At 50.8% G+C, this 22,566-nt stretch overlaps 1 protein-coding gene across 1 annotated transcript in view; it reads left to right on the top strand.

Annotated features, from left to right (window-relative positions):
- Nucleotides 1-535: 535 nt before the first annotated feature.
- MAP3K14 (mitogen-activated protein kinase kinase kinase 14) overlaps nt 536-22,566 on the top strand; it is a 43,219-nt gene continuing 21,188 nt past the window's right edge. Inside the window, exon 1 of the mRNA XM_042916358.1 lies at nt 536-624. The gene's annotated coding sequence lies outside the window, so the exon portion shown is untranslated. The remainder of the gene's footprint in view (nt 625-22,566) is intronic.

The following is a 22,566-nucleotide window of genomic DNA, read 5'->3' as shown; positions in this document are numbered from 1 at the left end:
CGAGGCTAATTGCAAAGAGGAAGCAGGACCAGATCCAGGAGCAAGAGCGCCTCGTCGTCTCCAAGGTAACCTTAGTCCGAGGCCTAAGGGGCCCACGCATGCGCACACTCGCCCTTCCTTCCCGTAATGTCCAGAAGCACGCAACCCATAAAAAGACTGCCAGAAGCCCAGCGCGCATGTGCGGTTGCACCAACACCCCGGCCGCCTCCGCCTTCTGTCAATCTGTCCGCCTGGCAATCTCTGCTCTATAAACACTGTCCGGAAATAGTGCCCATTTCTGGAAACAAGGCCTTGTTAGCCAATCGTTGCTAGGGGGCCGTATGACGGGGCGAGACGTCTCATTGGTTAGACTGGAGGAATGGGCGGGGCCAAAGGCGGAGGTGCGGCCAAAGCAAGGAGGCGCGAAGCAGGACAAATCTGCAGCCGCCGGGGGAGGCGTGGCCCCGGGGGCGGCCTGGAAGGCGGTGGAGGGGGGGAGGGGCCCGAGGCGGTGGCGGGGGGCGGGGCCCGAGGCCGGGGCGGGGCGACCGTGGTCCCGGAGCACAGCGGTCGGCGGCCGACGGCGGGAGACCGCGGGCGAGGGGAGCGCGACACTCGCTGGTTGGGGAGATCGGCGCTCAGCCGGTAAGTGACTGAACGGGATCCCGGGACTCCGAGCGGGGCGCCGAGGGAACGGCGGGGAAGAATCGCCCCACAGCCCGGGGTCGGGCCGCGACCTGGCCCGCCGCCCGGAATGGTGGGGGTCCGCGGCGCGGACGGTCGGATCCACTCGCGCGCGAGCCCCCGGCGGCCGGCCGCCGGCGCTCGCTTCGCACCACGCTGCCAGGGCCAAGGTCGCACGCTGCTCTCGTCTCGCACCCCCGCAGGCCGCACGCTCGCCGAGAGCGCGCATAGGGGCGCCCTGCTTCCCCTTCCCCAACGCAACGCCCCCATTGACCCCGCGCTCAGCCTCCCCTGCCGCCGAGCCCGCCCCTCCTACTCTTCTCCCTGGGTGCCCGCAGGGTGGGGGTTCGCCTCGGCTCGGGACGGAAGGTGGCGGATGCACAAGCGCCCCGGATCTGTGCGTCCTCTCACCTGCTGTGGCCGTGAAACCCTCGGCCTTCCCTTGGGAAGTTCTCGGGTCACATTCCGAAGCGGGGAGAAGGAGCGGAGCTTGCCCTTGGCACCCGGTGGGGCAATGCTGGCCACTCTCGGCATCCTTTCTCACCCTGACCCTTCTGTGATTCTTATGTCCGCTACGCTCAGGACTTTATCCGGGTCCGGTATAATGTTCCCATCTTGGAAGCCCACCAGGCACCAGGTAGAAAGAGGCCGCTTGTAGAGTGCAGTCTCACCTGCCCCAGAAGCCTCCTTGGTGCTGGGCAACTTCAGAAGTGCTTCCCTCCTAAATAGAGTTAAAACTGTTGCTTTCGGTCTTGAACGGTGTGCTGGGGAGGTAGTGTGGGGAGCAGAGGATAAGCAGAGAAAAGGTACAGAAATCAGTGGTAGAAGTGGCAGGATTATTTTTAACTGGAGGCGGTGAACACCAGTGGCTTGATTAAGGCGTCTAAGCCGATGAAGTTAAACGGTGAGAAATGGGGCCCGCTACAGAAGAGCAGTCTGAAGTTCATTCCAGGAAAAATGTTGAAAACCGCTTGACTAGAAACATAGTCTCTGAGAGATTAGAGGGAGATAGTATCTTAACATTAGTGATGTGTTTTTTACTTAGTGTCTTCATACCTGTAACCTCCATTTTCCTTCAGACATCTGCAGGAAGACATAGACGGTATTGTCCTGTTTCATAGGTGAGGCACCTGGGGCGGGTGGGGGTGGGTGGGTAGTATACATTTTGCCTAATGCGTTCTAGCCAGGACTCAGGGTGAGAGGCCTGGGCCACTGGAGTCTTACCAGGGTTCTTTCCCCTGGACCAGGACCACGTTATGGGACTTGGTTGCAGGAAGAAGGGAGAGGTCTGGCGTGGTATTTATGCTCTTGCCGTGAGAGGACAGGTGCTTGGCTTGCTTACGATGTATTCGGATTTACTGTTGGTGTTTTTTAAGTGATGTCAAAGTCAGTTCCTTGGGTGTGGTGATGCCAGACCTCTCTCTGACACCTTTAAGACATCCTCATTTATTTTGAAGGGTGTGCTGAACTTCTCAGAAGGTCTCAAAATAAAAGTAACTTTAGAAATACGTACCCAGGTGTATGTTCCAACACTGTTGTAAAATCAGACAGCAACAAGCTGCCAACCTTCAGATCATCTTCTGACTGTTTTCAGATTATAAGGAGCCGTTCTGAAGGGGGTTTTTTGCCCCTGGTATTGTCTGGTAGGGTTTGTGGGAGCGGCACCACAGACAGAGACCCTGCCAAATGAGCCTTCATCTATTAAACAAAAATGTCTGGTTGGCCGTTTCGCCTCAACAGATGGAGGTTTGGTTCCTCATTTTGGTTCTCCTGTTGAACACTGACTCCTTTGTGATCTGCTTGGAGTGTTTATATATCATTTAATGTTGAGAAGCAGGCTGGGCCCTGATTGGTTGTCCAACTCCGGGCAACTGTTGTGATCCTTTTGGTTCATGGTAACAGTTCATCCCGGCCAAGGTCTGGTGAGAGATCTGTAGAGATGGGAAAGACAAAGCTTCGTCCAGCATTGTTTTCTTCGTCGTTGGCACCCCCTTAAGAGGGCTCTATCACTTTGGCCCGTGAAGTCACTTTTCATTTCCTATTTTTTTTCCTGTCTCCGTGGACAGCACACGAGCTTTTCGAACAGGTCTGCCTGCCTTGATGAAGAGCTGACAGATTCATACCAGTTGGCTTGACAGATGTTCTTTCCGGGAGGATAGTTAAGAAATCGTGGAAGCAGAATCAGTCCTACGTGAAAAGTATAAGTCAGCTTGATACTCTCACAGGCAGCTTGTTTGTACCAAAGGCTTCCATCATCTCAAAGCTGTTTTTTTTTTTCCTGGCAAAAGGTTAAAATGCAACTAAAATTCTGCTTTCGTGATTAATAAGTCACTACCGCAGTTGTGTCTGATGCTTCCTGTTTGCCCCATTTTAGTATTTCAGTTAAACTGGAAACATCTGAGCACAACGGGCACTTTTGATGGCACCGGTGTGAAATTGGCGGGAAGGGAGACCCTTCCATGGCAGCGGATTTGGGGAACTCGAAGGATAGGCCGGGCCCTCTGGCCTGTGCACGGCACACCGCGACTCGACTCAGAGGGCAAGGAGTGGAGGCTGGGCCCTCTCAAGGGGGTGGAGCGAGCGTTAGCAGTGATGCACGTGTGAAGGCTTATGCATTTACTTGGTGGTGCTGACTGAAATGTTGAAAGCAGTAGATCAGAAATAGAAGGCTAAACATAGGGCAGCCTGGGTAGTAGAACATTGCAGTCGAGCGGAGTGAGACATCGACGTACGTCGGGCGGACGGTCGTTAGTTCGGGGCTTGTCTTCCACACCTGAGTGGCACTGCAGAGAAAAGCCATTTTCCCTTCGGTGGCCCGTGTGTCCTTCTTTGTGTTCTAGTTGAACGGAGCCTCCTCCCGGCTTGCTGTCTTAGGGCTTTTAATTGCTTGCTGTCTTAGGGCTTTTAAATCCCTTAAAATTATATGGCATGAAGAGTAATGGCACGTTGTAGCCATTTTTTTTGTACTTTTTTTTATACTTCTACTTTGTCAAGAAAGGCAGGGCCGAAGATCAGGAAAGGGAAGCCTCCTAAGGAGAAATAGGGCACACAAGATTCTTCAGGAGAGCACCGTCATGCCCAGAAGCTAAACACACGTTTCTTAACATCTGTTTCACTGCTTTTTCTACTAACTTACTCATGAAAGGATAAGTTTCATGAGTAACTTTTTTTCCCCCCCGAACATGCCAATTTTGAATGTGACTACACCGGGGTAGCTGCTGTGTTTCTCTGTTTATGCTAAAATAGTAATGAGTGTCGTTGACAGCGATCGAGTGGCATTGGTTGTTCACAATTGCTCGTTACTAAAAGGCTGACCGAGGACTAGCACGTTCTCTGGATGAGTCTACTTGTCTTAATTTTGCAGATGGCAGAAATTAGGGCCGAGTGGTCAGGTGATTTGGCCCGAGCAGTAGAGCAAGTCTGGTGGTGTCTCCGGGGTCAAATGTGGGGGTTGGGGCTGTCATGTCAGACAGACCTGGGTCAGGTCCAGCTCTGCCACAGTCTGCCCGTGTGACTCAGGCAAATCACTTCGCTTCTCCAAGCACTGGGTGCCTCATCTATACATGGGATCAGAAATACTTCACGGGGTTGTTTTGAGTAGAAAATGAGAGCACCTGTGCAAAGTGCTGAGCTCCGTGCCTGGCACATAATAAGCCGCAGGACACAGTGGCTTAGCAGTAGTGGTAGCTGCCTTTTCTTCTGGAAGATGCTGTCAAGAAGGGTCAGACTGCCTGACAGGGCAGAGTCATTTTCTCAGTAGGACCTCCGGGGGATGTTTCTTCTGGGCAGAGGTTTTAGCTGTCACGTTCTCCCCATCTTATACTAGATACTGTCCTCACCACCCTCCAAAGGAGCCTACAGAGGCCCAGGCTCTGCCCGATCAGAGTGGGGGATCCTAGACCTAGGCCAGCCTCGGCCCTCCCAGGACTCTGAGCCAGAAGCAGGGCTGGGCCTTTCTTTCCAGGCCTCCCTTGTGTCCCCCATGTGGTGTAGCGGGTCCCCGCCTTAACTCTGGAGATGAAAAGTAGGAAAATGCCGTATAGAACATAAGTCAACAAGGACTTGTTCTTTGTTTGAGGGACTCAAAGGGAAATTTTGGTTCTGAAGAAAGAGGGCGCCTGGGTTGGGTCAGTCGGTTAAGCGTCCAACTCTTGGTTTCGGCTCATGATCCCACGGTTGGTGAGATCGAGCCCCGTGTCCGGCTCTGCACTGACATCTCGGAGCCTGCTTGGGATCTCTCTCTCTCTCCCTCTCTGTCTCTGTCCCTCCCCGGTTCATGCTCTCTCTCCCTCTCGAAATAAATAAATATTTAAAGAATGAGAAGTCACCCAAGGGGGAAAAAAGTTTCACGTTACATTTTAAGTTCTTTTTTCCTCTTCTTGATACAAAACAAAAATATAGGCTCCCACCAGGCTGACGTTCCCTTTAAATAACATTTTGTTTTCTCTTGGGGAAGCTGCCTTCATGGCCAGAGTCATTTCTAAAGTGAACCTAGTTTTTAGAAAAAATAGATCACCGGATGTCAAGCCTCATGTGGAGCTCAGTTCAGATGAAAATGAAACCAGCAGGCCCGGAGTGGTAGCCCCACACTTGACTTCAGGCCGGAGGTGAGAGGCAGCATGTCTGGACCCGGCTCACTAACTGGTCGGCCCCACAGAGTGCATTTGATAGGTGCCTTAGTCATTTTCCAGGCAGCTTTGCTTAGGTGAGCAGAGCACTTTCTCCAGAAGGTGAGTCACCCGTGCAGGGGTGTAGGTGACAGGCGACTTATTCCCCGGCACAGTCGCAGAGGAAGTCTTGAGCAGACCTTGTCAGAGAAGCTCTCTGCCACGGGGCACCTGGCCGGCTCCGTCGGAAGAGCGTGCGACTCTCGATCTTGGGGTCATGAGTTCGAGCCCCTCGTTGGGTGTAGAGATTACTAAAAAAAATAGTATATATATGTATATGTATATGTGTATATATATATATATATATATATATATATATATACTTTATAAAAGAAGAAGAGACAGCTCTCTGTCAGAAATCACTTTCATTTCAGCAGAAGGGCTTTGGAGGCAGGGGTTGGAGCCAAGGCTTGCCAACCGACAGATAGATGGATCCCCTGGCTGGGGCGGGGGGGGGAAGGGTTGGGGGGGGGGTCATGTGAACAAGGCACAGAGCCCAGATCAGCAGTGTCACTGCACTCCTGAGTCCAGCCACCTTGAGGGTGGAAAATGGCCCACTTCCAGTGACAGTCAGCAAAGAAGCTGGAGGGGAGCTTTGGCTCCAGGGAGCTGGGAAACCCCTTGGCAAAGAGCAGAGAGATGCAAACCATACTTTGGTGTGAAAGACCTTTTGGGGAACCCTTTTCTACCTGCCTCTCTTTTTGCCACCTGAGTTGGAAGGCTCTAAAGAGCTGCGGTGATCAAGAAGGCTAGATTCAACCCTGGACTTCAGAACACTGTCATTCCAAGCCCACCGCCACCTCAGTTGTCGACACTTCCGGGACCAGCGTTTGGGCCCAGAAAGAAGGAGCAGAGGAAAGTCCTGAGACACCCCTGCCAGCCAGTGTCTGGTTCCTGTGGCTTCTGTTCACCCTCTCAGCACTAAGGCCACGACCAGGGGTCCATCAAGACAAGGTTTGTTCAGACTCTGTTCTAGACCAGTGTGGTTAGTGTTCAGCCTGACTGCTGATCAGGGACATCTGTAGGCAATGTCCACGGTTAGCCTCAAAGTGGCCTTGACTTTATTGAAGCCTTCGGGGGAAACGCTAGTATTACCTTGCAAGTGGTCGCAGACTCCACCTCAGCCCTATATGCACACCCCATCCATCCGAACTAGCCAGCCCTCACTTCAGGCAGGCATGGCTAAGTGACCTTTAGGCCTCAACCACTGTGTCAAGAAAGAGCTATTAGAATTACAGCCTAGAAATGATCGTTATCATTTACATTCTCCCCTATTTTTCTTTATTTAAAAAAAATGATTTTTATTTTTATTTATTCATTTGGAGAAAGAGAGCAAGCAACCGGGGGCGAGGGGGTGGGGCGCGCAGAGAGAGAACTCCAAGCAGGCTTCTCGCTGTCAGCACGGAGCCTGATGCGGGGCTCCAACCCGTGAACCGCGAGATCATGAGCTGAGCTGAAACCGAGAGTCAGATGCGTAACCGACAGAGCCATCCAGGCACCCCTCCCCTATTTTTCTTAAAGTTTATTTATTTATTTTTGACAGAGAGAAAGCACGCAAGCAGGGGAGGGGCGGAGAGAGAGAATCCCAAGCAGGCTCTGTACTGTCAGCTTAGAGCCCGATTCAAGGCTCCAGCTCACGAACTGGGAGATCATGACCTGATCCAAAACCAAGAGTCGGACACTTAACCGACTGAGCCACCCAGGCGCCCTACATTCTCCCCCGTTTTACAAAAGAGAAAACTGTGGCCCAAGGAAGCAGAGTTGCCTAAGGCCACGCGGCCAGTTAATGGCAGTATCTGAACTAAAGCCCAGGCTCTTTTCACTATGCGGTGCTGCGACCACAGAACAGAGGAACTGCTCCCGGGTAGGAATTGTACTTTTTCACTAGTTCCTCCTTTATTCCCCCACCTTGGCCCCATGCCTCTCAGCCTTTCTGCAAGCTCTGCCAGACCTGGGAGGGGTGGAGCCAGAACGGCAGCTGCTGTGGGTCTAAGAAAAAGTCAACAGAAAGCTATTCATTTGATACTCTCTTATACCACGAAGTTTGTGTAACCAAAAGGAGGTCAAGGTTGATAAGAAAATACAAGTCTGGGCAGGGTTACCCGGAAGTCTCAAAGGTTGCTTGCACCTTTCAGGTACCTTCCTACCTCCCCAAGCAGTATCTTACCCAAAGTGGGTGTTCAGTTACTATTAATGACTGATTGCGAGGGGACAAAGCCATGGGGCACCAAGAAGCCCTTCTGTATCTTTCCGCCGTGAAGAAGAGACATGTCACCCGTGGCATGCAGGTGGCCTGGAAAGCCAGAGCAGTCGGATGTCATTCCAGCTGGATGCCTCCAGCAACTCTGAGCAAAGAAGCTCTTCCTCATGGGCAGAGCATGATGTCGGATCGGGATGGTGGCCCCTGTAAGTGCAAAGAGCCGTTGTGTCTGCGATTAACCACCCACCTCATGCTCTCATTGATGTGTCCTTTTACTGGGCCAGAATTTGCCAGTACTCCTAGTTCTGCTGGTCAATACCAGGGATGACCTGGGGTGGGAGGGGTAGGAGGAAAGGGGGCCTTAGCCAGCCTCAGATGAGGTTGTCATTACCCATTAAGATTAGAAATGGACTTCTTTGGCCCCAGAAGTGAGTTGGATGAACCAGGCTTCTTGAGCCCATGCTCAATAGTCCCAGCTGGTAGGTGCTGTACTTTGAGAGACAGGAATAGCTTTACAGAGATAAATGTAAAAGGCAGAGATTTGTGTATGTACTACCTCCTAGCGAGCATATGTGCACACATTGGAGCCCAGATGGATGTTGTCTAGTTCAGAAGGGTCACCGTCTCAAAGACTTGGAAATCATTGGGTCTTCAAGGTCAGCATTTAGGAAAGGGGACAAGGGCGGCTCAGGACCCAGCTTGCATGACACCTCCTTGTACCCCCATATAGTCAGAATACAGGCACCGTGCTGGGGCACCTGCGTGGCTCAGTCGGTTAAGCATCCGACTTCAGCTCAGGTCACGATCTCACAGTTCATGGCTTCGAGCCCCTGCATCGGGCTCTGTGCTGACAGCTCGGAGCCTGGAGCCTGCTTCGGATTCTGTGTCTCCCTCTCTCTCCGCCCCTCCCTGCTCACACTCTGTCTCTCTCTCTCTCTCTCAAAAATAAATAAACATTAAAAACTTTTACAGAAAAAAAGAAAGAATATAAGCACCGTGCTGTGACCCCTGGTATAGGGAGCTGTCTCTGCCCCTTCCGGCTCACTGAATGAATGGCCGGTCTGGACACTCAGACACTAGGCTGGCCAGACTCTTGGAGCCGAGGCACCAGGTTATTCTTCAGGAGCGCATCAGTCACCCTTTCGATGAGTGCTTGCCAAGAATGTCACGGTTGTAGGCTCTGGCAGGTGCTAGAATATAGAAACGAGGATAACTGAGGTGCTGCCCTCGAGGAGCTCACTGTGGTGGGGACGGGGCGGGAGGAGACAGACCTTGCAGGTGCTAAATAATGAACCGTGACTGAGGAGGCTGGAGAGGAGCCAGGAAGACGTGGTGGCCCGGGGACCCTCCTTGTCCTGCGGGGCCCGGTACGGTCACACACACAGCTCCTCCGAGGCAAGGAGCGCCACCTCCCATCCTGCAGGTGTCCGGATGGGAACACCCTCAGCATTTCTCATCTTGGGCTCTTGTACCACTTGTCAGCCTGGAAAAGGAGCTTGAGAACAATCTGGAAACCTCAGCACTCTGGGAGAAAGGAGCATAGTTGCAGAGGCGTATGGCAGTCAGGAGAAATGTGTGCTTGCACATGCCTCAGAGCAGAAGCAGACCACAGGGAGCCAGCCATTAAAGACGTGGCTGACTTACCCCAGCCTTCCAGGCTGGAATAGAGAAGGCGGTGACACAGTGACCGAGCCCATGTGCTTGGTGCCACTCCGACACAGGCTCGTAGGCAGATGATTCAAAGCCTGACCCATGACAGTGCTTCTTAATAACCAAGTTCAGCATTCCAGAAGAGCCTTTCCAGGGTTACGACGGTGAAAGCCTCGTGAGGGCAAGGACCTTGTCTGTCTTGGTCACCATGGCATCTTTTGGCCAGCACGGCACCTGGAGAATGGGAACCACTGGCTAAGTATTTGTGGTCAAGTGAAAGTACAAGAATAGCATCCATATTCCTCCTTCTAGGCCCTGACGGCCTGAGAGAGCCACAGGCTAGTCACGGTTTCCCCTCCTTTACCAAGGATTACTCTGAGAGCCTCTGGAATATTCCCCGTTATCCCACAGGTCCCAAGCCTTTCTTCTCTTCCCAGAGGAGGGCAAGAATGCGACTGTATTATAAAGGGCTGTATTATACAGGGACGTGTCAAAGTCACCTTTGCTGCTCACGTCCTCAAGTCGTCACTCAGGCCAGTCGGCCAAAGGGTATGGTATGGCAGCATCTGAAATGAAGCCATGGGCAGGGTTCCACTGCCACGGTGCTTCCTTCCATTAACCCCCGCACGTTGGAAGTCTTCTGTGGAAAGCCGAGTTGTTTGGGTTTCTTGTTTATTCTAAGGTTCCTCAAACTAGTTCCTCAATTTCAAAACCAGTCACCAGTGACTACAACGAACTTGGAGCCTCCTCCCTTACAGGGAGGCTGAGCCTGTCTTTCTCCATCTGCTCTGAATTACAGGTAGACCCTGCTCGAAGCCAGTGCCACTTGGGAAGACCAGAGACAAACCCAGAGAGGAGGGGAATAAGTGGTTGTATTTCAGTGGGATTAACCGTAGCCCAGGGAACTGCTCCCTTGCTCAGAATCCAATTCAAAAGGTTAAACAAGGAGAGCTGTTTTTCACAACCAAATGTTGCTTGTAATGATGACCTCAAGGCTTGGCAAGATCCAGAAGTGCATTTTGACTCATCAAAAGAAAGCTGATTGTGTTTGGCATGATTCTGGTGTCGGGGGCAGTTTATGGCACTGTAATCTTTGGAAATTGATCATTACCGAATGGTATCCCCTGCAGGCCCCCTTAATCAAAATGTTTAAATACACAAAATACCCCCCACAGAACACACTTGAAATTTTTTTACACAACATACATTAAAAATTCCTTGCCAGTTTAGTGTAGAAAATGAGGCATGCGTGTGGTTGGGTTTTTTTTTTTTTTTTTCCCCTTCAATACTACTCCCCTCCCCCAACGTTCTCCTGCATACCAATTCCATAATTGTCTGTGTGGGTCAGTGAGGCCCCAGTGACCTCTTCAATCCGCCATTGGCTCTCCTCCTGCAAAGGATTCAAAAGTTGAATTGAAAATGCCATTGTAACACTTCTTTTGAAGTGTCTACAATGCTCTTTATCAGGGGCCCGGAGGACAAGGTACTGGCCATGTTTATGAAGACGGTAGCTGTTAAAAAAAAAAAACAACCTAGGGGCGCCTGGGTGGCTCATTGGGTTAAGTGATCCACTCTTGATTTTTTGGCTCAGGTCAGGGCCCCTCCCTGGGGTTGGCTTGAGGTTCTCTTTCCTGCTCCCTCTGTCCCCGACCCCCCTTCAACAACAACCACAAAAATAACCAAACAACCAAACCAATAACAACAACCAAAGCAAAATAGCCTGGAGCCAGGTTTTCTCAAATGAATGGCTGGAGCACCTGGGTGGCTCAGTCGCTTGATTTTGGCTCAGGTCACGATCTCACGGTTCGTGGGTTCGAGCCCCGCGTCTGGCTCTGTGCTGAGCGCAGAGCCTGCTTGAGATTCTCTCCCTCTCTCTGTCTCTCTCTTTCTCTCTCTTTGTCTCTCTCTCAATAAATAAACATTTAAAAACATAAAGTGGATAGCAGATTTGAACTTTGTCATAGAATGGGTCCTTGTGACGGGCCCAGGTATGTATTAGCTGATACCTGCGCTGGGCGTGGGTGGGCTAGGGAACGAACACAAGCCTGCCACATGTCTTGCTCCCCCATCACCGTTTCAAGTGTCTTCTTTCCAGAACGTCAGCCAACTGCGTTTATGCTCCCTAATTGAGATGCTTCCTCCTGGGTCAGTCCCTGGGTTTCTCACTAACAGACCTTTGGCTTGTGGCTGCTTCTGTGTGGGGGGGGGGGGGGGGGGGGGGGGGGGGGGGGGGGGGGGGGGGCGCGGGGGGGGAGGTCTCAATTCTTTTTTTTTTTTTTTAATGTTTATTTATTTTTGAGATAGAGAGAGACAGAGCATGAACAGGGGAGGGTCAGAGAGAGAGGGAGACACAGAATCTGAAGCAGGCTCCAGGCTCTGAGCTGTTAGCACAGAACCCGACACGAGGCTCGAACTCACGGACCATGAGATCGTGACCTGAGCCGAAGTCGGCCGCTTAACCGACTGAGCCACCCAGGCGCCCCCCAATTCTTAAAGCTTAGATCATTTGAAAATAGGGCATCATGGTTAAGCGTATGTACTTTTTGACATAAGAGTCCTGTGTACAAATCCCGCTTCTGCCACTTCCTTGCAGAGTAGCCTTACACTGATCTCTTGACCCCCTGAGCCTCAGTGTCTTCCCCCACATAAAGGGGACAATATTAGCGCCTTGTTCACAGCGTTACTGTGAGGGCCCAAGAAATAGTACGTGCGTTACCTGATAGGTAGCATGTAATAATAGCTGCCGTTATTATTTTTATTATTATTGACAACCGGCGTGTAATTAATGTGTATACACATAGCAGCAGCTTGTTGAAAACACTTGAAGATGTCCACAGGACGGCTAATTTCAGCGTGAGCTGCCCAGGAATTCTGGGTCCCGGGTTCATTACCCACCGCCCACAGCTCGTTCCTTAGTGCATCCAGAGCTGAGGCACGGCCAGCAGAGAAAAAAGCTGGAAGGCACGTTTCGAATGCACTTCAAAGAACTTCCCCCTGGTAGGTTGGCCTTTCCTGGCTGACTGCTTCTGCCGTGTGGTCTCAGGATTCTCCCCTCCTATTCTGACAGCATCTGTTCCAGACCTTCCTCCTGATACTAAGGCCGCTGGCTAGAGGCTTTGCAAGGTAGATTTCAGCGCTGCAGAGGCAAGGACTTTCAGACAACTGGTACTTCCAGGCCCAGAAGGGCCTGCTCATCTTGGGACAGCTTCCTTCTGACTGGAGGCTTTGCTCACGTTTATAGAGCACCCGCTTATTCCAGACACAGTATTGGGCATTTAGAGATTGCTTCTTGCGTTTAATTGGCCTGTAAAATCCTGTTGTTTTAGTTTGAGCATCCCTGTTCTACAGATGAGATATCCGAGTCTCAGAGTAAGTGATCTGCACCTGGTCACACACCAGAGTGGTAGAGGCTCCAGTTCAAACTCGGATCTTTTGACTCCAAGGCCATCCTGTGAATGTAGCTGAAATGGCCGTCCTCAGGATTATTAAGTGATACCTTGGAATAAATGACCTCCAAAGGCCCTCTGATCCCAAGATCGTTGTGTGATTGCTTTATCATTTATTTATCCAGCCATCCATTCTCACCAACTAGATTATAAGCACCTTGAAGGCAAGGATAGCATCTTTCTAGTAAATAGCTGATATAACGTTTGGGAACCCACCTGTCCCGGACTGACCGATGCTTCCTACTTTTCTGACACGTAGAAATGAGAAAAGAGCAAGCCCACGATGAAAAGGGTCACCCAGAAATTCCAGCCCCAGATATTTACCACCCAGAATTAACCTATACAAGTGCACAAAGAAGTAAATAAACGGTTGCAGGGGGAGTGGTTTTGTTTTTCGGTTTTTGGGTTTTTTGCGGTATTACTTACAAGAGTGAAAAGTTGGGAACGATGTGCAAGTCCATCCATAGAGGAATAGATGAAGAAATGGTGGTATATTTATACCATAGAATCTTATGGAGCCGTTAAAAAAAATGAGAGAGGGGCGCCTGGGTGGCTCAGTCGGTTGAGCGTCCGACTTCAGCTCAGGTCATGATCTCACAGCTCGTGAGTTCGAGCCCCACGTCGGGCTCTGTGCTGACAGCGCAGAAGCCTGGAGTCTGCTTCAGATTCTGTGCCTCCCTCTCTCTCTGCCCCAACCCACTTGCATTCTGTCTCTGTCTCTCTCAAAAGTAAACATCAAAAAAATTTTTTTAAAAAATGAGAGATCTAACATACACTGAAATGTAACCGTATCCATAATCTATCTATTGTTAAGTGAAAGATGTGACTTGTACAATATTATGTATGTAGGGGCGCCTGGGTGGCTCAGTCAGTCAAGCATCCGACTTTGGCTCAGGTCATAATCTCACAGTTGTGGGTTCGAGCCCCACATCAGGCTCTGTGCTGACAGCTCAGAGCCTGGACCCTGGTTTGGACTCTGTCTCCCTGTCTCTCTTCCCCTCCCCCAGCTCACGCTCTGTCTCTCAAAAATTAATAAACGTTAAAAAAATTAGAATATTGTGTATGTATAAGCCTGTGTTTCTTTTAAAACCAGTCCCAAACTCTATGTTTGTACATGAATGCTAATGGACCTAGAAGGATTTATACCAAATTTAAGGGTTTCTTACATTGTAGGGAGGAGGGAATGGGGCAAAACTTGCTTTCTTGCTTTCTTGCTTTCTTGCTTTCTTCCTTTCTTTCTCTATATACTTTGTATGGTTGAAATTTTCACAGTGAACAAGTATTACTTTTGTATTTGAAAACAAAATATAGATGAAAAAGAAAAAGAAAAAGAAACCGGGTCAGATATTACATCAGGAAGGTAGGAGAGATTAGCCAGAACAACTTGCCTTCTTTGGGTTTCCCAGACTGAGCCCACCCCTCAGGTCCCACCCTTGACGTAAGCAGGGAAGGAGGGGCTGGTGGCTTTCTGTCTGGTCCAGGGCCGCTGTCTGTCCCATTGTCTGTGGGGCCACTTGTGGGCACAAGTGTTTCTTCCATCCAGCACTAACACAGCCTCAGCTACTGCAACGCTTGTCTCCCATGACTATAAATAAAAGCAGGGAAGCAGGGGTCATCAGAGCTGAGGACGGCTGACAGGGCCACCTTCTACTGCTTGAGTCATAACTGATAAAACCCACAGTCCCCAGCGGGAAACAAGAAAGAGAGAATGAAAACCAAAACCAGAAGGACGGGCTTGCCCGTCTCCAGCCTTCTGTGTTAGTAGCCGTGCTCCCAGAACTCACTGACCGACCACCGAGACTCTGGTGAGGTTTCCACTGGGGGCAGGAGGCAGCCATCACGTATTTATGAAGTCCCCCTCACAAACATGGGCCAGAATGCCTCTTAAATTCTTATCCCATACCAAGAGACCCTTTTCTAGTCAGAGCTTGTTTTTGTTATACAAAGTAATACTCCCCAGAGGACATCTCTGGTGGGACAGACAAGAAACCACTAACTGGGATCCCCTCAGAGGGATGGGGGAAGGGTGAGAAGGACTTACACTTTTCACTGTATATCTTTCCTTTTTTTTTTTTTTTTTTTTTAATGACTTGGAAACATCTGTTAAGAAATGAAAACAGAGGGGCGACTGCTGGCTCCGTCGGTTAAGCATCCAACTCTTGGTTTCAGCTCAGGTCATGGTCTCACAGTTTGTGAGTTCAATCCCCTGCTTGGGGTCTCTCTCTCTCTCTCTCTCTCTCTCTGTCCCTCCCCCACTCACTCTCTCTGTCTCTCTTGAAATAAATAAATCAACTTAAAATTTTTTTTTTAATTAAAAAAAATGAAAACAGAAAAGTAATACATGATGGTTGAAAAAAAGTGGAAAAATTAAAAAAGTTTAAAAAAAATCAAAACACCACTAAACCCCAAGAGAGAGCTGTTGCCGCGTGTCTATGCTAAGTGTCTGCATTTTCATAAAGGTTGATGTAATACGCGGACGGACACATGCTAGGCGGGGTCATACTTTAGATATAATTCTGAATCCTTTCTCTGTTACTTCTGTGTTCCATTGGCATTTTTCCATATAGTTAAAAACTATTTGTAAACGTTATTAATGGCTGTGCCATCATTTATTTAATAATTATCCTCCCCCTGTCATTAGACCCTTTTGTTCCAGTTTTATCATAAAACACCCTGAGTGTCTCTGATTTTCCATATTTCTGTTTGCTCCATACCTAGACACAATTCTCTGAGTTGTGCGCACGAGAAATGGCTGTCTTCTCTTGGTGTAAGGGTTTCTCATTTCCAGAGTGTTTCATCTGCATTATTTCATTTGATGAGTAAAGAGTGTGAGAGTGTGGGGCGCCTGCCTGGGTGGCTCCGTGGGTTAATCATCCAACTCCTGATTTCTGCCCAGGTCATGATCTCACAGTTTCGTGGGTTCGAGCCCCGCATCAGGCCCACGCCAAGCCTGCTTGGGATTTTCCCTCTCTCCCTCTCTCTCTGCCCCTGCCCTGCTTGCACTGTCTCTGTCTCTCTCAAAATAAATAAACTTAAAAAAAAAGAAGAAGAAGGTGAGGGTGTGATTAAGGGTCAGGGAGATGGTGAGGAGAGCCGGTGCCATAAGCAGTCGGAAATGGAGATGGTTAGTGCGATAAAACCGTTGGGAGGGACTTCCTGGAGGCGTACGTCGCGAGCTTGGTCCGTGAAGGAAAAGCAGGATGTCCAGGGTGACCCACACAAGGACATAATACACACAGGGACCTGTCGATTTGAGTCCCATGCAAGTGGGGTGTGGAGAGACCAGACTGGCCAGAGCCAAACCCTGTGTTTTTAGGGAGATAGTGGTCGGACAGATTATGGACCACAGAATTGATACTGGGCCCAGAAGCAGTGCCCAGCCAACGGATATCTCTGAACCTGAGGTTATGTTAAGGATGTGATGTTTTGAGATTAGCTTGGGATGGGAGGAGGTCTGGGAGAAGCTGGAAGTGAACAGACACGAGGTGGTTGCCTCGACCACCTGAAGGGGCCCTCGGACCGCAGTATTTCTGCACGTGCGGGGCCAGCCGGCGTCGGCGGCCGTGTAGTGGCAGTCGGGGGACAGTCGGAAATTTCATTCCATACATTGTGTTTACCCCGGCAGTTTGACCCGTGGCCTTGGCGAGACCGAGGTTTTGCGGGCATGTCAGGTTTTTATTTTACGATTGATTGGTGAGATTTTAATGATTGATGTGCGTTCACATTTCCTGTCCTCCTTAATGGGAGACGCTTAGGCGGAAACTGCCCTCCTGGGAAGCAGGCCTCAAGCTGGCGCGTGAGGCCGGTTTGGAGACTCCGGCTGAGTCTCAACTCAGAGTGCTCCTTCCTCCTTCCTCAGATGTGTCTCTAGGTCCCAGAGCTGGCTCAGCCTCTCCGCCTGAGGGAGGGAGTTAAGCCAGCCTCCCCCAGGCCTGCGGCTTTAAATGCTGTCAGCCCTGGCGGGAGATAGGGTGCTGGGAGGTGGGGTGGGGGTTCTGTCCTGAGCGCGCAGTTCACATTTAAACGCCCACGTCCACCCCCCTCCCCACCCCCACCCCCGTCTGCCCCTACCCCTACCCTGTGGGTTCTTCCATCTTCTGGAACTCTGCCTCTGAATTCTACCCCTCTGGCTAAGAATTAACCCCTGCAGTTGCATCGGGACCAAACACGTTTCCGTGATCTGGTACCCAGACCCCATCTGCAAACTCCTCTCTTGGGGCTCCCGGGCCTCAGCTTTGCCCACCAGCAACTTTGAGCTGTTGGCGGCTCCTTCTAGACTCACCTCAACTTTTGCCATTCCCTCCACCTGCAATACCTTCTCCTTTTCCTTGGGCAACTATTGCTCGCCCCTTGAGATGTAGCCCGAGGGCTTTAGGGAGCCCCTCCTGACACACACCAGGCTGGGCCAGGTGCCCCTCCGCGTGTCCCCATTACATCTGCTGTGTGTCTGTGTGGCTCATTGCGTGACCATGTTGTATTGGAATTTTCTTTCTTTCTTTTTTTAATTTTTTAAAATGTTTTTATTTATTTTTGAGAGAGAAAGAGAATAAGAGTGCGAGCAGGTGAGGAGCAGAGGGAGAGGGAGACACAGACTCCGAAGCAGGCTCCAAGCTCCGAGCCGTCAGCACAGAGCCCGACGTGGGGCTCGAACCCCTGAACCGTGAGATCATGACCTGTGCCACTGACTGAGCCACCCAGGCGCCCCTAAACATTTTTTTTTTTAATTCCATTGTTAATTTAATTGAGCCACGTGTCGTACGGATTCCTGCATCTTCCATTGTTTCTTGTATCTCATTTCTCTGGCTTACGTTTCTGCTTGCCAAAGCACATCCCTCGGGGACTATTTCAGTGAAGGTAGCGCCGTCTTTCCTGGAATTCTTGTTTCCATGTGTATGTATTTATGTGGGGGTTTTGTTGTGGTTGTTTTAAGAAAATGAAATGGCCTGTTACAACTAATCCGGTTGAAAGTCCTGACATCCCGGTGGTGTAACTCGACTAGAACTCTGTCCAGCGTATTGCTGATTCCGCCTTTACCGGAGATCCCTCATTTTTGGCTCTTGTGCTTCCTGCCTACCCAGGCTAAGAAATTATTGTGAACAGTGGGCCAACCCTGTGAGTAAAATAGAAGCAGTAATAGACACATGGGTAAAATCCTGCTCAGTTCCTTGATATTCCAGGTACTTCTGCCAACAAGTTTTTTTTTTTTAATGTTTATTTATTTATTTTTGAGAGAGAGAGAGCAGAGGCGGGGTAGAGAGAGGGGGAAAGAGAGAATCCCAAGCAGGCTCCTTGATGTCAGCATGGAGCTGGACACGGGGCTCGATCTCAAGAACCGTGAGAGGGGTGCCTGGGTGGCTCAGTTGGTTAAGCGTCCGACTTCGGCTCAGGTCATGATCTCACGGTCTGTAAGTTCGAGCCCCGTGTCGGGCTCTGTGCTAACGGCTCGGAGCCTGGAGCCTGCTTCGGATTCTGTGTTTCCCTCTCTCTCTGCCCCTCCCCTACTCTCTCTCTCTCTCTCTCTCAAAAATAAATAAAACATTAAAAAAAAATTTTTTTTTAAGAACCGTGAGATGGTGACCTGGGCTGAAATCAGGAGTCAGATGCTTAAACAACTGAGCCACCCAGGCAGTGGCTCAGCTTTTGTGCTAGAATGGAACTGGGAATACTTAGGTCCTAGGGGAAGGGGGCAGAAAGCTTGAGCCCTAACCCCATGGTAGATACTCTAGTTGTGTAAATTGGGCCTCATTTGTTTCCACAGGCAGCTTATCTCTTAGAGCCTTAACTTCTTCGTCTATAAAATGGGAATAATGTCACCAACGTTGCAAGGTTCCTGTGAGGTTCCTCAGTAAAGGAGACAAAGCACATAGTACAGGCCCTGGCATTTAGGGGACACTCACTGAACGCTTGTGGGGTGAATGCAGGTGCTTCATTGAGGGGATCGGTTATAAAGGATGGGTGAGGGCCAGACGGATAGTAATAAAGGAAGAAGGTATTGTCTACTAGAGCAAAGGTATTGTCAGAGTGAGCAAAGGAAAAGAAGCAGAGGCTTACCCGTTGCTGCTGCGCTCGGGCAAGTGAAAGAGACAGATTGGCTGGGACAGAGGCTGGGGGTAGGGGAGGTTAGGGAGAGCGGGCAGGGTAGAAAGGGGAGCCGGGGCTGAGTGTACATGGGGATCTCTGGATCTGCCAGGCCAGATGGCTGTTTTTGCCAGGCCTGCTCACGCTGCCTTGCACTTGACCTTGGTTCCCCTTCCTGCACAGCCCCTCATTCTTGATAGGCAGAGGCCAGCCCAGTGCGGCCTAGTGGCCAGGCAAGCTGAAGGCTCAAAAGAGGAAGCATCAGAATAAGATTGGTTTTCAACTAATATCTTATGAAGGAAGTTGAGTCATTCTGCTTCTGCTATGTGTCCCCTCTGGGCATTCAGAAGAGGATAAGTTTGTACTTCCAGATGAAATAGTCATGACAGGGATTTGCCCCGGTCTGCCCTGGTCCCGCAGTGGACATTTCCAAGATGACCCTACGAAACGGAGATTTTTATTTCCCTTTTATATACAGAGAACCGAGGCTCAGTGCGTTGAAGGCCTCAGCTACGGCTGGAAACGTTGACTCTATGATGCCAACACGGAGAAATCCCATTGTCTCAGTGATGGCATCTGTGAGCCAGGCACAGGGCAAGAAAACGAACTTTGATCCAACATCTTCTGTGGGCCGGGCAGACCGCCTGGCGTGTCCTGTATGCTACCTCACCTGGTTCTCAAAACAAGTCGGGAGCAGCTAACAGAAGAATCTGGGTGGTCTGCTCAGGGTTGAACATGCAGGCTTGGAGACAGCCACGTGGGTCCAGCCCCACCTCTGCAGCTTGTAGCCGTGCGGCTGTTCTGGCAGGCCACTGACCTTCTCCAAGCCTCGGTCTTCACATCTGAAAATGAGGTCGATAATGGTAGGTGCTTAGTGAATACCGACAGTGTTGATTCCGAATCGGTCATCCTGCCCTCCGATGATCCTGACGAATCCGTTGCATCTGGTTGGGGAACAAATCTGGTTGGGGAACTAGAAGGAACCTTGGAAGATTTCCTAGGTCACTGGCTTTCAAGCTTTCTTCCTCAGAAGAGAGGACCTCGGCTTCCACGGAAATCCTGGGTGGATGAGAGAAAGCTGACCACGTGGGGCTCCCGCCCGCCTTCTTTAGCGAGCACCTCTTTCTTCATGTGACCCACGTTATCATCTGCGTGCTTTTATATATTGGGCATTTTATATATTTTGGGCATTGAGCTTTTATATATTGGGCATTGAGCTAGGATTTCATTTAACAAAAATGGTCTCACTGCCTTTTTTTTTTTTTTTTTTTAAGTTGCCAAAGCTAGAACTCCTATCCTCTAGTTCCTAGTCTGGTGTTTTTACTGTACTCCCTCAAAGAGGGAACTGAAATATGATACATTTTAGAAAGGTTATCATCACTGAAGATCAAATTAAAGCATATTTTCGGACCTTCCAGTTAATCGGCAATTCATTTAGTCTAAACTCCTGTCCCAGGATCCCAGGAACAGAAATTTTGCTGTTGGAGAAAACATTACTATCCCAGCCTTAAATAAGAGCTGTCTGTTAGGACTTTTCTGCAGCGATGGCGATGTTCTGTATCTGCACTGTCCAATATGATAACTAGTGTGACTGAGGAACTGAGTTTAAATGTGATTGAATTTCAGTTGATTTAAATGTAGAGAGCCGCATGTGGCTGCCATTTTGGACGGCACAGCCTTACAGTATAGAGCAGGGGTCAGATGGCAGTCTCTGGCCCCTTGGCATCAGAATCACCCAGAGAACTTGTCACAAGTACAGATTCTGGGCTTAACGCCCAGCAACTGATTCAGTATGTCTGGGGTGAGTGCATTTTAAAACTCATCAGGCCATTCTAACTTGCAGTCGGGTAGGAAACTGCTGTGTTTTTGAGCTCTTCCTTGACACGAAGAGCAATGCCAAAATCAGGCATTAACCCTGGTCTTGATCTTCTGGAGAGACTATGGTAACCTTCTGGGGAACGGCAGACCCTTAAAAATTATGATGGAAGCTCTGGACCTCTTCTCTGGAAAAATACAAACTGAACGTAGTTTCTGCGGTTCACAGACCATCCTGAAGCTGTCCTTGAAGCCACATTAAGAATTCCCCAACTCGGCTGGGGCGCCTGGGTGGCTCGGTCGGTTAAGCAGCCAACTTCAGCTCAGGTCATAATCTCACAGGTCGTGGGTTTGAGCCCCACGTCGGGTCTGATACTGAATAAATTCCACGCCTTTCTTTCCCCTTTTGTTCGTGGCTTTGTCAGTGAGCTGAGTGGGTGTGGCTGTTGCCGGGGCCCACGTCTTCAGCCCTGCGAGAGAGCAGAGGGGCAGAATGCATTTGAGACCTGAGTGGAGCTGGGGAGGGCGTCCAGACTGAGTAATGGATCAGGATTTTGACACGCCTTCAAAGGCAGAGGCGCAGCTGGCCCCCACTCAGTCTTCACCCCACAAGCTGCGGGAGAGAGAAGGGGCAAGGCCGTAGGGCAGTGGTCCGGGGCAACAAGCCCAGGGCTGGAAATGCCACCCGGCCAGCAGTCCCAGGCTTCGTGAGAACCCCGGTTTTTTGTAGGCCAGGCCCCTTACAGAAGTGGGGAAGGAGGCGGGGGGAGGGGGGGCAGCAAGCGTGTGTGAATGTGTAGGAGACCTGCCGTCAGGCCAGAGTATCCTGAGAATAGCTTCTTGAACTTGGAGGCTGTCAGCGAGGGTCTGAGTCACGGTCACATGGCACAGGAGAAGCCGCACAGCTCCCAGGCCGTGATTTTGTGGCCCTGGGAGGTGAGGGTCAGCCTGTTTTCCCGTGCCCTTCACAGGTTCAGCTGCCAGCTGCTGGGTTAGTTTCTCAACGGCCTGCTTGTTCCTCTCTCTGCCTGCCAGGCTGTGGGATGAGTCATCAGGGAACTGCAGAGGAGGCCCTTAGCCCGGCTGCCTCAGCCTCAGCTTCTCTGGGCCTGGGGAGCCCAGCATGCTCATGGAGGGGGATCAGAGCCCCTGGCCAGCGGCCCAGCTAACCCCCAAGGTGAAAGGACGGCTCCTGGGGGAGAGGGGCCGCCCCCCAGCCTCTCTGGAGGGCTCTAGCTCACGATGAGCCATGTCATGAGACAGAGACAGCCCCGTGAGCCCAACGCAGCCAGTTCTCCAATAGCTGGGTGCCCCTGCAGCAACCACTGACAGCTCGGCCTCGTTTGTCTCACTCCTCAGATGGAACTTTCTCTTTATCCCTGGTGCCCGGGATCATCCTGTCTCTGTAGGTCATCCTCCGATTCCCCCATTCAGCCAACATCGATCGTCTCGTCTATGCCCCGCCGTGCTATACTCTGAGGGCACCATTCCTGCCCTCAGGAGCCTTCTGACCAGGCAGGGCCGTGAGTTTCCCCCTTGAGTTTGCCTGTAGCGCAGGAGACTTGGGGAGGGGGCAGTACAGCCTGGAGCTGGAGGTTCCAGGCTGTGGTCCTGCAGTGCCACACGAGGCTGGGTGACCTTGGGCGAGTCTCCACCTGGTTTGCATCAGTTTCTTCAAGTGAGAATGAGATTACAGCACTGCTGAGGTCCCTGCAGGCACACGTCTAGTGGTGTTAGGTCCGGAGGGCTTGGGGTTCGTTTTTTGTTTGTTCGTTTGAATGTTTGTTTGTTTGTTTGTTCTTGAGAGACAGAGCATGAGCAAGGGAGGGGCAGAGAGGGAGGGAGACACAGCATCTGAAGCAGGTTCCAGGTTCCGAGCTGTCAGCACAGAGCCCGATGCGGGGCTCGAACTCACAAACTGGGAGATCGTGACCTGAGCCGAAGACAGACGCTTAACCGACTGAGCCACCCAAGTGCCGCGGGGTTTGTTTCTGAGACCCCATTTTCCCTGGTAAAGAGGCTGAGATAGGTAGGCACTTGGAAGTCA

The sequence above is a fragment of the Panthera leo genome, chromosome E1 (genome assembly GCF_018350215.1).
Source record: "Panthera leo isolate Ple1 chromosome E1, P.leo_Ple1_pat1.1, whole genome shotgun sequence".
Classification (NCBI taxonomy): domain Eukaryota; kingdom Metazoa; phylum Chordata; class Mammalia; order Carnivora; family Felidae; genus Panthera; species Panthera leo.
This window is presented reverse-complemented; position numbering and strand designations above follow the sequence as displayed.